Here is a 15,109-nt window from a genome sequence, read left to right as displayed (position 1 = left end):
ACTCAAAACTCCAGCCTCAATAAGCCTTGGAGGTGTAGCCCTCATTTCCAGCTTTACTCCACACATCCTTTGCTCCAGACATGGCTTCTAACTTGTGCCTTTCTGTACACAGAACTTTGATGTTTTGTCTCTGCTATGGCTTTGTCTGCCATGCCCCTTCTCCAATCCCTGCTTCACAAATCTTGCTTCTAAGGCTCAATAGCACCTGAACCATATTTATTTTGAACACAAACTGTGTTTGACTCATTTTTACATCTCAGGGCCTGATACTCACCAGAAACTCAACATTCTGGTTTTAGATCCAAAACAATGTTGTTTCTAGGTTCATGATCTTGAAGCACCCGACCATTATCCTGGACGACGTTTTATAACAGGATAGTAGAAAGAGAAAAGATAGAGGCTGACATAGAAATTCAAAGATATTTCTTCTCAAACGCTCATCACTAGTGGCAAGGAGCTTCCATAATCCACTCAGTGACACAGACAAGCTGATGCAGCAAAACTATTTCTCCTTGAAGAAAAGGACGCTGCTTGCTTTCTCTTCCAAAGTCCTGCTTGTACAGTAGACACAGTTTACAGCAAATCTCACTGCCTACCCCACACTGCTGCCACCACGTCCATTTCTTCCTTTCTAGTGAATAGATTTGTTTATGGTCAGAACATCTTACTGAAGAAATGCTCCTTCTAGGATTGAAGATCATGGCCAAAGTCTAAATAATGTGGTTTGAGATTATTTCAGTGACATCTACACAGAAATGCTTTGACAGTTGCCAATTTCCATACAGAAGTTATTTTCACTGGCACAAGTAGATGGTCTACTTCCTTCCGAGAAGAAACAACAACAACAACAAAGTCCTGGGCCGCAATGAAGACTGACCAGTGTGGCTTATATTGGTTGGTTCTTTGGTCTCTAGTATTTTGACCAGTGAGCCTCCCTCCTTGACCCTGATCTCAGCTCACACTGGATAGTCTCTTTTACACAGCGTCCCCAGGGTACCAGCATCTGCTGCTTCCTATGCTCTCTGGTTTCACAGTTTCACAATTTTAGGAGAACTAACAGTTCTGCCATTGCTAGTTTCAGGCTACAGTATCCTCCCTGTGGTCCCCTAAACCTTGCTCTTCCTTACACAAGTGAGCCCTGGAAAGAACTCACCTGGGATGCTCCAACCTTGAACATATCACCTGCTTTGTCTTAGAACACTGATGGAGGAAGCCAGTGTGATTGTGAATGTCAGACAAAGCTTTTAAGCCTGGATCCAACACTGCTATGTGATTTGAAACTGGATATTTTATTCCTGAATACCTCAGCAATTTGTTCTGTAAAGTGGGAAGAGAGCAATATCACCAATAAGGATTACCTGAACATCAAACATGTCTGTGTAAGAACCCAGAGAAGTAGTGATCATACAATAGGAGTTGAAGGAAATAGCAAGTTCTCTCCTTTACATCCCATTTTCCCCTGCTTCAATGCTCCCTGCCGTCCTGCAACAATGGGAGACTTAGGATGATTTAAATGCTCTTGTCTGTTGCATGAGTCAGAAACAAGTAACAAAACCAAGTGATAAATTTACCTGGGCCACAGACAGCAGCCTTTTTGTGCTTGTCAATAAAATGTTTAAAATAGGACTTGATTTGCTTTTGCCTTAAAGAAGGTTATTAACTTGCTTAGATCCACTCAAGCAATAGAGGCGTGTGTTGTTCTCCATTACTCACCAGGTTTTTAATCAGCATCCAGGGCCCGGCAAGCTGCCGTGGCAGGGGCTGAAATGGCTCAGGGAGCTGTTTGGGTGACTGGGGAGGGGGGGAGGGCTGACAAGGGCTCTTTGGTGAAGACAGTGATAAATGGGAGAATTCAGCTGCAGCCCCAGCTCTTCCCTAGCTGGTCTGCTTGCTTTAATTGTCACCAGCCCATCCTCTCCCTCACATTCCAATGCTCCAGGTTTCAGCCCACAGTCAGGGGGTAAAGGACCCAGGGGAATGAACTGTACCAATGGGCATAGCTGGGCATTCATTCCCCTGATTGTCAATTCCCAGGAAATAACTTGAGAGGAAAATATCATGATATTCTTCCCTGGACTTTCAGACAATAAGAAGTCCAGAGCCAGATTGCATTGGTACAGCAAAGCTGGGAGTATCTTTGCCAAGACTAAGTCAAAATCACCAGGGTTTCTGCCTTCTGCCTCAACAAAGCCAATCCTACAGCCAGATCTTCAGAGATATTTTCATGGAGACATTATCTATCCTTGGGGGCTTTCACATTTATGAATTGTTTTGATTAAATGAGACACTAATAGGAAGGCATGTGGTGCCACAGTTAGGAGGCCATTGGGGGCAACCATATCCCACATTGGAAGGCCTGGATTCAAGTCGTGCTTCTGCTCCTGATACCACTCCCTGCTGGTGTGTGCCCTGAGAGGCAGGAGGTGATGGTTGTGGGTTCTTCCCATTCATATATGAAATCTGGATTGACTTCCAAGCTCTTGGCTTCATCCTGGTCTGGCCTTGGCTGTTACGGGAAATCAGGGAATGAACCAGTGGATGGAAGGTCTCTCTCTCTCCATCCATTTCTGCCTTCCAAATATTATATAAATGATTAAATACACATGTTTAGGATAAATGAGAAAATGGTGACAAATCAATTGGCCCATTCACCTAGTGACACTTGTGATCTGTGCATGTTCACCTTGATCTTCGTGGGGAAGGTGGGGTGAGGCTGAGACAGCACTGAAATTTCTTTAATAATGGTCTCAGTAGAGTGTGTGATGCACCTGCCTCAAAGCACATCACAGCAGCAACTCTTCCCAAAAGTCCACATAGCTCTTCCCCCAGTCCCTCACACTGTAATATTTTTTCAGCCCTACTCCCATTCTGTTCCTTTTCTAATACTCTTTCAGGCAAGAACATTTTTTAAGGAGAGAGTAAGCATATTATTCATATTTCTAGTTCCAGAGCCTTGGATGAAGAATCTTGGGATGGCAACTTACTTAGTCCTTTTAAATATCAGTTTCCTCAGCCGCACAAGCAATTAGCTACTTCACAGACTCGTGTTCATGAAACCTCGACAGATCATCCCTTGTGCTGGCTTGGAGAGCTGGTCTGCCATCAATACAGTCTTTTGCCATTTCTAAGTTATCATCCTCATGTTTGTTTTTGTGGCTTCTTCACGATTTAGGAGCCACAGAAGAGACCATTCATAGAAAAATGTCACACCTACTACAGACACCTCACCATTGTTGCATAAATTCTAATGTCACCTTACTCCTTCCCAATGACACCGAAAGCCAAGGCCGACAAGTACTAGTCCCAAAGATGAACTCAACATCTTCTTGGGCAGCAAATCCATAACCACCATAATGCTGAAGAAGCATAGGAAGGAAACATACCAAGGCAGGTCTGTGCATGCATCTGAGCCCCCTTGGGGTGGAGGGGAGGGCTGTGGGGGTGCAAACATGGGTCATTCTGCTTGCATCTCTGAGCCTCTGCTCACACTTCTTGCAGGCTCATCTAAGAGAAAGGAGTTGCTAACCTGATGATTCCAAGCTCTGCACCTCCACAGAGCCACATTCACTGCTGGGTGTGATTGCTGCGCCTTAATGGTCTGCATCCTTGAATGCAGCTCCCCCTGGCTCTCAAGCCTCATACTGTCAGCACATCTAGACGGGAACCAGTAAGCAGGGGACCTCATTGAACCCATCTCATGACTTAATCCACATGCCCCAACTCACATTTTACTGCCTTGCACCGGGGAGCATTGGGTGCTTACCAAGCTATTCAAACAGCTTTGCTTTGCTTCTCTAATAGCTGCTTTTTTTTTTCTTACTGTTTTTGTTTGTTTGCACATACTGTAGTTTCCTCACTCAGGAATCCTTGGGAGAGAAAGGCTGAGTGTGAGGGCAGAATTGGAGCATGGCTCTGTTTGGGTTCTCTCAGAAGCAGACCCCTGAGACCATAATGTGAATACAAGTTGTTTTTCTGAAAGTTCATGGAACATTGACGGGGAAGTGGGGAAACCATACAGCAGAATGAGAGCAGCCCGTAAAAGTCCACTAATGAGCCAATTTCCACAGTGGGCGACTGGAGCTCAAAATCCCACAGCGAAACTTGGGGGAAAGGTGTAAACACACATCTCCATGTTAGAGAGCTGGGCTACAGGAGACTCTACACCCGCTCCGATCAGACACCGGAACCGGGCTGCTCCCAGGATTTGCAGTTCCTTGGCACATTCCACCTGCCTTGCACAGGAGCATAATGGCTTCCTAGGAAATGACAAAGAGTAGAGATGCAGACAGGCAACTCAGGCATTCAGAATGCACTGAAGTATGGAAATAGGGAAGAAGGGGGCAGAGTCTGCTACGAAACATCTGCAGGTCCCAGGTTGCAGCAGCACCCTAGCTCAATCAGAATTCTGCTTAGAAAATGGATTATCCATCAATATTCTGTCCAATTCCCAGGACTATCCCCCTCTGGAAGCCTTCCCAGCACATTAGCAGATGCTCGCTAAGGGTCCACACGCATGCCAAGCATCATATCTCATCAGGATTGTAGAGCAGAATGGATAACAGCCTGGACTTTATAACACAGGAAACAAGCGCAGATCTCAGCCATGCTACTGACCAGTCGTGTGCAAACTGCATCCCTCTTCCCCAGTTTCCTTCGTAAAACATAGACAACAACAATCCTTGCTTTGGTGGGAGGTGTGCTCGCAATGAGTGTTGAGTGGATTATCTGTGATTTGTCTACCTCTAAGAAACACTGTGTGTGTGTCTAACAAAGCAAATATATGGAGAGAAGCCCCGTAAGTGTGAGAACCATCATGCATCACTTACAGGGCCATTATCTCATGTACTTCTTGCACCAATCCTTGGAGCTCAGGGTGAATATTATGATCTGACACCAGGGAGACGAGTCTCAAAAACCTACTGCCTCCTCAGCATAGAAAACATGGTACTTGTGCGTTCATTTTTATAAGAGACTAATCAAGCATCACTTTCCCAATTATTCTTGCCCCATGTAACTTCAACAATATGTGTTCAACCAACCAGAACAACTGCATAACAATGTTGACCTGGGTGATGAATTCACTTCTTAGTCATTCTGAGACTTTTTGAGGAATCAGATCTTCCTCAATGAGTTGGCCTAGGGAAACATTCGCTCTTGGAATTCTTAGGCTAGCATAAAGTGATGAGAGCAAGAACCTCTTACAGGAATGGCAGTCGCTGCCTTGGACAGTGTTTCAAACACACAGACCCAGAGTTTTCATTCACATCTTATCTACTAAGCTCAGCTTTCCCTGGACCTTAGGCATAGACACAAGTCCACTGTCCACTCATCCACTCCGCTAGGTTCTAGTAGCATTCTTTCTTACCTCCCTTCCTTACCCTGATTCAGCATTGTTGATTTGCAGAGCACTCTCTCCCTCCACTGCCAGACACTCAGGTGGTTATGTTGCTGCCTCCATCTGAATGAAACTTACCTTTTCCGACTTCCTGCTAATAGACCAACTAGCCCTGGTACCAACACGTTCATCAGGAGTTCCTGGCTGTGTATGACTTTCCCAGAGCACTCATGGCACTGATTAAAGCTGAACTTAATTAAAACCAGATCTTTATCAGTATTCCCTCCCTCTGGGCTTGGTGCTCATGTACCCTGAGGTCCCCACTTCTCCATCCATTCTCCTGGAAGATAAATCACATTGGAATTTCCCCCCTTGCAAAACCTGCATTTCGATCAGAGTTTATGTGAAGTGACAAAGAGCCAGGATTCATAGTCAGATAGACCTAGATGTAAACACTGTAATTTCTGAGTTCTGATCATGATTGAATTGCTTTATTTTCCTGTGCTTTCAAATTTCTTGATGTATCAAGAAGGGAGATGATAGCAAGTCTCACAAGGACTTTTGATGAAAGCTAAATTATAAATATGCTTGTGATTAGAGACTCACAAGTAGGTTCCTGCTTGTCTGGTACACACACCTGCTAGACTCGAGATCATAGTGGACTGAGGATACAGTGGCAGCCATAGTCCTTTGCCAACAAGGGCTTTTCTCCCACAGATTTCCCGAGGAGTCACTTGGAAACTCTTTCCACGTCACCACAAATGCTTAGGGTAAGAAACTGTTTTTAAATAAATATAGCCTCCAAGTCCCCCTGGTTTCTCAGCTGTTGCTTCCGAGGGGCTAAAGCTTGATTGTGGTTCATTTGCTGGAAGTTTGATCCCAGGGCAAGAGGGATGTGAAATGTGGTGAAGCCTGAACAAGATATGGCCTGGTCAAAGGTGGTTAGACCATTTTCCTGGAATGGTGAATTCTGAAGCTCATCTTATGCCTATGCAGTGGGCAAAGCGGGGGGGGGGGGGGGGGAGAATTCTTCACAAAATTTTTTTAAAAAAAGAAAGAAAAATGTTTTTCTCTCCAGCAGAGAGGAAACAATCAATCAGCCACAAGAGCAGATAGCCACGTTGCCTTTCCAGTTCCTGGCTCCTGACTCAGCAAGCTGTAGCACACTGGACTCCCTTACATGCCCTGACACCCTGCAGGAACTCCCTGCTTCTCTCTTTGTTTTCCTAATCCAGTTCTACCAGGATTGTTGGAACAATTAAGACAACTCCTCAAAGGCTCTAGGTCCCATGAAGAACCCATGTCTTCAACTGGGAAGCCTTGCATCACGGTGAGAGCTGCATCCCGGCACCCAGTGGCCACCAACTACACTAAAGTAATGCAGATACGAATAGCATCCCTGAACGAACAGAACTCACTGTTGTGGGGGACATGAGGAAGTATGCAAAACGGAAGACAATGCAGCACATGGAAATGGGCTGTCTGCATGTCATTCATAACTTTAGTTTCCAACTTGTGGTAAGTTATTTTATCCTCTCAAAGCTTCTGCGTCCTCATCTCTAAGATGGCTATGAAAAGAATCAGATGTTGCTAAGATTAAATGAAAGAATCTGTGTCTGATACCTGGCAAATATTTAGGAAACTGTGTATCTGTAAGTTCTTTGGTCCTGTCTGCTGGAAAAGGTGCCTTGATACCTTGCAACAGATAAATAGGACGAGCCCATTCCTTACTCATATTTATCACATCTTAGATATTGTCACCACAGGAAGAAAACTAAGGATGATAACCCCAAGTCCTTCAAGCATGAGTATGAAAAAGGCATCGTGGATCACAGGACTGAAAACTGGTAACAAGGGCAGGTTTCCAAGCATCATTTTGAAAGGTTTCATGCTGAGTCTCCCGAGCCTGCATACGAGCTTTGGAGAGACGTGCTGGGCCAGCCTAACCTCAGAAAAATCAAAGCATTGACATGTACTAAGGAGAATGTAACTGGGCCAGGAATGGTGAGTTACAAGGATGGACAAAACCTATACTTCAAAAGGATGCTCAAAAGCACCCTGAGACAAATCCAAGAGGTGCAGGGCCCAATAATGAGACCACAAGGCACTGCCAGACACTCAGGTGGACAGCTGGCCTGGATGGACCTGAGGTCCGGAATCCCACCGCTGAGGCTGGGCTGCGTCCAAGGATCCATCAGTGCGACCTCAGGAATGCTGCAGCAGGGCATAAAGAGAATGTGTGGTGCAGTTTGTGTCCCCAACTGAGCTTCCCTCTACCAGGAATAAACAGAGCAGTCTAATAGATGGTAATGTGGGTGAGACTCAGTCCACACCCAGCTGATATAATTCTGAGACGTGTGGCTTGCTATCCACTAGGGACTCCTCTGAAAACTTTTGAAGCCGGAGCTTCAGACCTTTGCAGAGAACGTGTCATTTCCCAGGAAGCAGAGCCAAGACCGCAAAAGCCTCTGACAGGTGGAACTGTGTCCTGGTCCCTAACCTGCAACCTAGCCTGCTGTTCTCCCAGCTTTCCTAGCTCCTGGCTTTCCCACTAGACTTCCAATTTGAGTATTGATTTGCTATTGAGCAGTTTTCTGGAGAATTTCAACACTGCCCTCCTTCTTCTTAGAGGATGCTTGTTTGTTTGCTGCTGTTCTGGTTGAACAGCCACATGACAAATGCATGTCTAATGAGGACCTGTGAGGTCCAGAGGTACCCGGTGGTCTTCACAGGCAGCCGTCTGAGGTTAGGGCTGCAGTGTGTGAACTGAAACAGCATCACTAATCAACTTGACGAGGTCAGCTGCGCTCTTTCTCTCCATTCTTCTCCTTCTTATTAGGATAATTTTACACTTCCTGTGCTCGGCAATTGAACAATGATTACTTTGCTAAATACTACATGAGTTTTGACAAAACAAACCCCCAAGGAATCAAAATAAGTAATTTCTATTCAGCAGAAATCATTCTCAGATTAGTCTGCGTGCAATATTACACAACCCAATTATCTCAATATGCAGGCATGTATAATAAATAAAGAACACACCATCTCTCCTGAGCTGGGGTGAGGCAACAGGCTGGGGTGACAGTGTTTCCAATTAGAAGCTGTCAGTTTTGTCGCCTGCTACCTCGGAAGAAACGACAGGCAAAGAGAATCCAAACTTCTGTCCTAACAATGTTGAAACTTTCGTAGGTGTATCTTTCCAGTTCCATGTTTGTTGTGGAGATGTGTTTGTTCATTTACTTAAATTCTGAGTACAAATTTCTTTGGACCTTCCATCTCTTTTCAACATGGTTTTGAAGATCCCAAATGAGCCTAACTCGGTCCTTAGGCGTTGAATGTGTTGGCCTGGGCATTGCCTATACCATCATGTCTAGCTTGTAGTTGATGTAAGCATTCCTCTTCCACAGATTCTAATTGGCATTTTCACTTAGCATCATCATTCATCTATGGCCTAGCCATGGTTTGCCCTTTTTGGGAACACGGTGTCATGATCTCAACCATGTCTCACAACGAAACTACCACAGGCTTTAGTTCTAGAGCTAACCAGTCCTATTGTCTCCTAACGAAACCCATCTCAAACCACATCAACACAACTAGTTAGAAGGGGCCCGAAGCCAAGCAAGCCAGATACCACAGTCCTTGATCTGACTTTAATTAGAACCTACACTTTAGAACGTGCTAGAACAACTGCATCACACAGTAATTACTATCCTTAGAGGACACAGGCCCAAACGCGATCTGGGCTAGAACTCTTTTGTAATCGGCTCGGGAAACTTCTAGGAAGGACACCTGCTTCTGTTGCACTCACAAGAGCACCACCTTTCTAGTCACACTCCATGCACATTCTGGCAATGACCAGCGTGATTAGAAACCACCTGGCAGGTTTCAAGGGTCTGTGCTGAGTAGCTCTCTCCCAGTAAGTGGTTAAATAGATGCATGTCATTATTTCATTTAATCCTTAATAATCGCTGTGAGATCAGCACTGCACCAGCCCTTCCACAGCTGGAGAAACCGAAAACCACACAAGTTAAGGATGGTTCCCAGTCACATAGCTGGGAAGGAGCATAACCCTCCTTCTCCTCTTGGAGATGTTCTGGGAAAGCTGGCAGTCATACCCTGTGGGTGTGTCACCCTGACCAGGCCAATCCTTAATTCCTCCGCCACTGTTGTGATGCCTGAGAGTTGAGCACGTGGTCCCACGCAAAGGCAATCATTCTCCCTTAAGCGTGTGCGGCAAGCAGAGCAGTTGCTACTTCGAGGCCACAGCCCCTCCAGCCTGCGGTGGAGCCATTTCCCCACAAAGAGAAACGTCAGGTGTTAATGGCAGTGGTGAGGCAGGAACAGCTGCCGGCGCTCAGTCCTGCCAACGCCTTGGAGTTCCAGGGTGCACCTGAAATGGGACTCGCTGTTGAACTTTGCATCTTCACAAATCTCTACATTTCCTTTTGGCCTGATTGATCTAGGTTTCTGGCACTTAAAGCTAAAATCACGGTGAACAATCCCAAAAGGTCAGATATCATATGCTTGCCTTAATATAAGATAATGCGATGTATCTTATCGCACTTCCTAGCTGTCTGTACCACATGCAATAAGATCTTGTGAAGTAACCTATTAATCAACAATACATGAGGGAAAAAAAATCACAGTGAACAAATCATCCAGTGGGTTCCATTTCTACTAACTGTGTGTGGGTGTGTATATGTGACAAACTTGCAGCTGGGCCACACGTAAAATAATAAACTCCACTTGTCTAAATATCAGAATCTGTATGAGACCAGATTGTGAATGAGGGAGAATAATAGTAAGGGTGTAAAGAGACATTTAAAGCAGATTTTGAAATCCCCAAAGAACTCAGTTTAGCCGGAAAATGCTGACATAAGCCAAACCACAAAAGCACAAATGGCCCTACCATAATTAGTTTACCTTTCAATTTTTATCTGAATCCGACTCCTGAGGAATTGGGCTGCACACTCCAGGAGGAACAAAGTCTCAGCCACGGTCCCTACAGAGGTCCTATGGAGTTGACTATGTTCAATCCGCTTCACCTGGGAGAATCCGCGGAGATGGTTACAGCAGCTGGAATTCCCTCCAGGGCCCCTGCCTCCGGATGGCAGTCTTGGGGAGACCATGTCAGCAGGCTCTGAACCCCTGCAGGTGCGGCACCGCTTAATGAATGCAGAGCCCAGAGCCAGGGGGACATTCGTTAATGGAGCAAGGGAAAAGATGCCTGAACGAAGCAATTCGAGTAGAGCGCATTGCTGTGTAATTACATTGAGCTCCTGGGTCCTTTGTTGGCGGGGAGAGGCGCCGACATTGTGCGTGCACGCGTATGCACGCCCACCACAACGCAGAATGAAAGGCAAGAAAAGAAAAGCCATGCCAAGCATTCACAAGGCCGCTCCTGATTGATTTGCTAGCATCCTCCGAAGTCCTTGTTGTCAGCAATTCTGGCTCTGCAGGCTTCTCTTTTAAGGAAAAAAGAAAAGGGAACGCTAGCTCTCTCCTGTCTTTGAACTGGTTATGAAATGAAATCGTAGGAAGATAAGGATGTGCTTTCATATGACAGTCTATTGTCACATGGCCAGTGCAAAGCCCCACCCACCCTGCAGCTATCCCACTGCACCCAGCACATGACATCCCTCACCATGTGTGAAGGAAGCAGCAGAGGAGTCCTGCCTTTCCACTGGATCGTTTTCCCACTGCTGCTAGTGCCCTCGTGTTCTTACGCACCTGTCAAAGTCCTCAACTCATTGCTCCACTTTGTTTATCCGGAATATTGGAGGAAATGTTTACCAGGAAACTGTAAAGACATTAGGAAGTGATCAGTATGTCTCAGACACAGAAGATCTAGAGAACTGCCTGATGTAGTCCCATACATTTCAAAATCATAAAATGAGCATTCTTGGCTAAGGATATAGATATAAGGATATAAGAAAACAGATTGATTTTTCTCTGCCCATTCACTGCTCTGTGGAATGAGGCAAATCAGGCCCCAGTCGATCTTCAGCCCCTTGTCTATAAAACGATGGAATCCCAGATCTACAAGCTGGTGTGTCTCTAATCAAATAAAGCAGGTAGAGCTTTGAACTCATGTCCGTGGTAGGAGAGCATCTGAAGAGCATGGCTGTGGTTAACGTGTGTGGAGTGAGGATGTCTGTGTTGCACATGAGGTGCATGGATCCACCGCTGGGAAGGTGCTGGAAACATCTCTTAGGTTCATTGTTCCAGCCTATGTGACAACCACGAGGACGGTGAGGGAAGCCCTATGCCCTGTGGAAGAGAAGAAACAGCGTTGCCGCCATCTCCAACCTCACCCAAATCCAACAGGACTAGTCACAGAATCTCAAAGAATAAACAACATGCGGTTGAATTTCCAGAGCCCTAAGAAGGTTCCAACTTATCAAAACACTTTCTCATTTAAGGGAATCATCCCACATTTTGCCATTTGAGTATGCCGCCATCTAGGTGAAGATTCAGATCTCTACCGAAGTCCAACGTCCATGGAAGAAGATTGAATTACTGGGAATAAAGGCTAAACTGAGATTTTTTTTAGTCTTGATTTATGTTTAATCTTGTTTGAAAGGCAGAGTGACAGAGAAAGATACCGACACAATTATCTATTCTCTCACTGGTTCACCTCCCCAAATGCCCACAATGACCAAGGCTGGGCCATCTGGAGCTCCAGCAGCTCTCCCATGTTGGGGCAGGGGCCCAAGTGTGTTTCCACCATCATTAGCAGGAAGCTGGATAGGAAACAGTGTAACTGGGACTGCAGCCAGCCACTTGGTTACAGAATGCAAGCAACCAAAGCAGTAAGTTTGCTACAACACACACAACACTCACCATAAAAATAGGTTTTTTTATGATTTGTTTTTATTCAAAAGGCAGAGTTACAGGGAAAAAAAAATAGGCAGAGCTGTTCCATCTGTTGGTTCACTCCCCAAATGGCTACAACAAACAGAGCTGGGCTGGGCTGAAGCCAGGAGCTTCTTCCAAGTCTGCCACATGGGTTCAGGTGCCCAAAGGACTTGGGCCGTCCTCCGCTGCTTTCCCCAGTTCACAAGCAGGGAATTGGCTCGGAAGTGGAGCAACCGGGACGTAAACCAGCTGTGACCTTGGCCAAGTCACAAAGCCTCAGTTCCCTTGGCTGAGACACAGCAATCATGATTCTTCTGCTTTAAGAGAGGTGGGTGATGAGTGACACAAAGTGTGGAAGGCACTGTGCAAGCCTCCGACGTACCTGCTCAATGCTTTCACTCCTTCTGCTTTTCCGAAAAGCCTTTATGACACTCTATGGAAAGTAAGCCTGCTTCCAAATCCCTCTCTTTTCTTACCCGTTTTCAGCATCCCCCGGTTTCCAGTGCCCTGAAGTTCTGATTAAATGAGGAGACGCACACCCCAGTGTATTTGACAAATGAATCTATTTATTTTCATTTCTATTCCACACAACACATACCAATCTGCAGCTATCTTCACAATCCTATCTTGTGAAGAATACCTGAAGGTACCTTTCTGATTGACTTCTTCTATCTATATGCAGATTTGTGCTAAGCCAGTAAATAATTTGTAACAATTTGCATTGAGTTTATGGTTTCTCTAATCCAACCCTGATCATTTGTAAATTGTTTCTATTCATGTGCAGATCAACTGTAATAAGATTGCTAATAAAACAGTGTTTAATAAAATCTGTAATAGGAAGACAAAGCATAATTTTGAGGTGGGGATTCTTGACATAAGGGTTTTTTCCAGGCTGTAGGCGAAAATAGACTAATAAAATTCTATTTGTTTTAACTTCACATTCTAAAGAATACCTAATGGTGAAATCGGGTCTTGAATCCTATTGCTTTTCCCCAGCCTTGACTGCCAGTCTGAAATGACAGTATCTTCTCGTATCTTTGGGAAACTTCCAGAAGGACCCAGTCTTCCAGGAACTCAGTAGTTGGACAGATATGAGTGGTCTGCATCCTTTATGCAGGAAACATTATTTGAATTTGCACCGTGTTCCAGATATCATATAAGGTCACAGAAACACAACATGAAAAACAGGATGGATGCCATCAATAAAATGACAAAACTGGATCAGTGAGGCCTCTGTATGTGGTTACCATTAAACCTTCTCCGCCTAGACAAGCACTTAATACATAGTGTGCGCTTAGTGTGAGTTTGTGGAATACAGGCATCCACCAGAAGAGTCAAGCAAGACAACATGCTAAGCAGTCACGCCCCGGCCCACTCATGCTTTATTCTGGTCCTTTTGGACTGAGAGGAAGGTAAAATCCAATTGGTTGAAAGGCAGAAAACTCCCCTGATCCCCTGGCATGTGTCAGGTGATAGGAACCAGGGACAGCCCCAGCCCAAATCTGACTCTCATGGGACACACACTTGCTCAGGTTCAGATTCAGCCGCTACTCGGGATGCCCACACCCCCTTCACTGTGTGACTTGAATCCCAGCTCTGCTTTTGATCCAGTTTCCTGCTGAAACAGAATACACACTTCTGGGAAGACAAAAAATGATAGCTCAAGTCCTTGGATCCCTGCCACCCTAACGTAGAATGTGGCTCCCGGAGCTTCAGCTACTGAGGGCATTATTTGAGGAATCAGTAGTTAAAAGGTCTCTCTCTCTCTCTCTCTCTCTCCTTCCTTTCTCGTAAACAAAATCAACTCTCAAAGATCTGACGCTATAGGCATTTGCATAAAGTTTGAACTTTACTAATGAAGATGTACTAACAAGATGAATGACTCCAAGCTCCATCACATCATGGGTTATAGTGGCATGGGTGTTACCATTCTGATTTTGCAAGTGAGAACTGTGATTCACTCAAGTGAATAGACTGTCTGAGGTCATAGCTAGAAAACATTGTATCTGCTTCTATTTGGAATCTAGATCTGTGGATAGCGTTCACCTTCACTGTTGAGTCTGTTAGGGGAAGTGGACCAAGAAAACACACAGAAAGTCAAAGGGTGTTACCCTCATAGAGATCCTTCCCTGGAAATGGAAACACTATGAGGAAGGAAGATGTGTCCCTCCTCCCCATTAATCTCCTCTGTCATGTTTTGAATGTATTTCCTTGTTATCTGACTCAAGGTTTACAGCTCCCCAGCGCCCCCAGGAGAGGATGCCCCATCCCTGTTCACCACAGCCTTCTGACCCTCTTACCAAAACAGCTCAGTTCCTTTATAGGTTATCCTCCCCGAAAGCAAACGAGCCATTCCGTGGAGGAGTCAAGGGGTCTATGCCTAGACTTGAAAACCCATCACAAGCATGGGCCTAACCTGTCAGACATTCCCAGGAACTGCATTGATGTGGTCCCAGGCGGCAGCTGCCAGGGGCCTACTGAAGAAAGATGACCTCAATTTCCCCTTCTGTCAGTCAAGCCATCTTCCCAGGCCCCATGTCTGATTCAGGAGCCTCCTGCATACTTCCAATTCACACTGCTTTGCCCCTGGGGCTCAGGCAGTGGAGCCAATGGCACCAGAGCTGCCTTTCTCTTTCAATACTTTTTATAGAATAAGGAGTGATTGAGAGTGGGAATTGCAGATCAAAAGGAGACAGTGAAATGTCATCAGCATTACATAATTTGTACTATCACTTGTCAACATTGATCCCCTTAATACCATCCCTCTGACAGATGAATGAGGCAGGATTGGAGAATACTAAGAAGTAAAAGAGAGGGATAAAAAGACAACCACGTTTGATTACCCTCTGCAGTCCAAAGGATTTGAAAGTCATGACACTGGTTATTACTGTGGTCTTTGGAGAGACGAACAGAAAC

This window comes from Ochotona curzoniae, unplaced genomic scaffold (genome assembly GCF_017591425.1).
Source record: "Ochotona curzoniae isolate NIBS_2020 unplaced genomic scaffold, NIBS_Ocur_1.0 contig_2321, whole genome shotgun sequence".
Lineage (NCBI taxonomy): Eukaryota > Metazoa > Chordata > Mammalia > Lagomorpha > Ochotonidae > Ochotona > Ochotona curzoniae.
Note: the sequence above shows the minus strand (reverse complement) of the source record.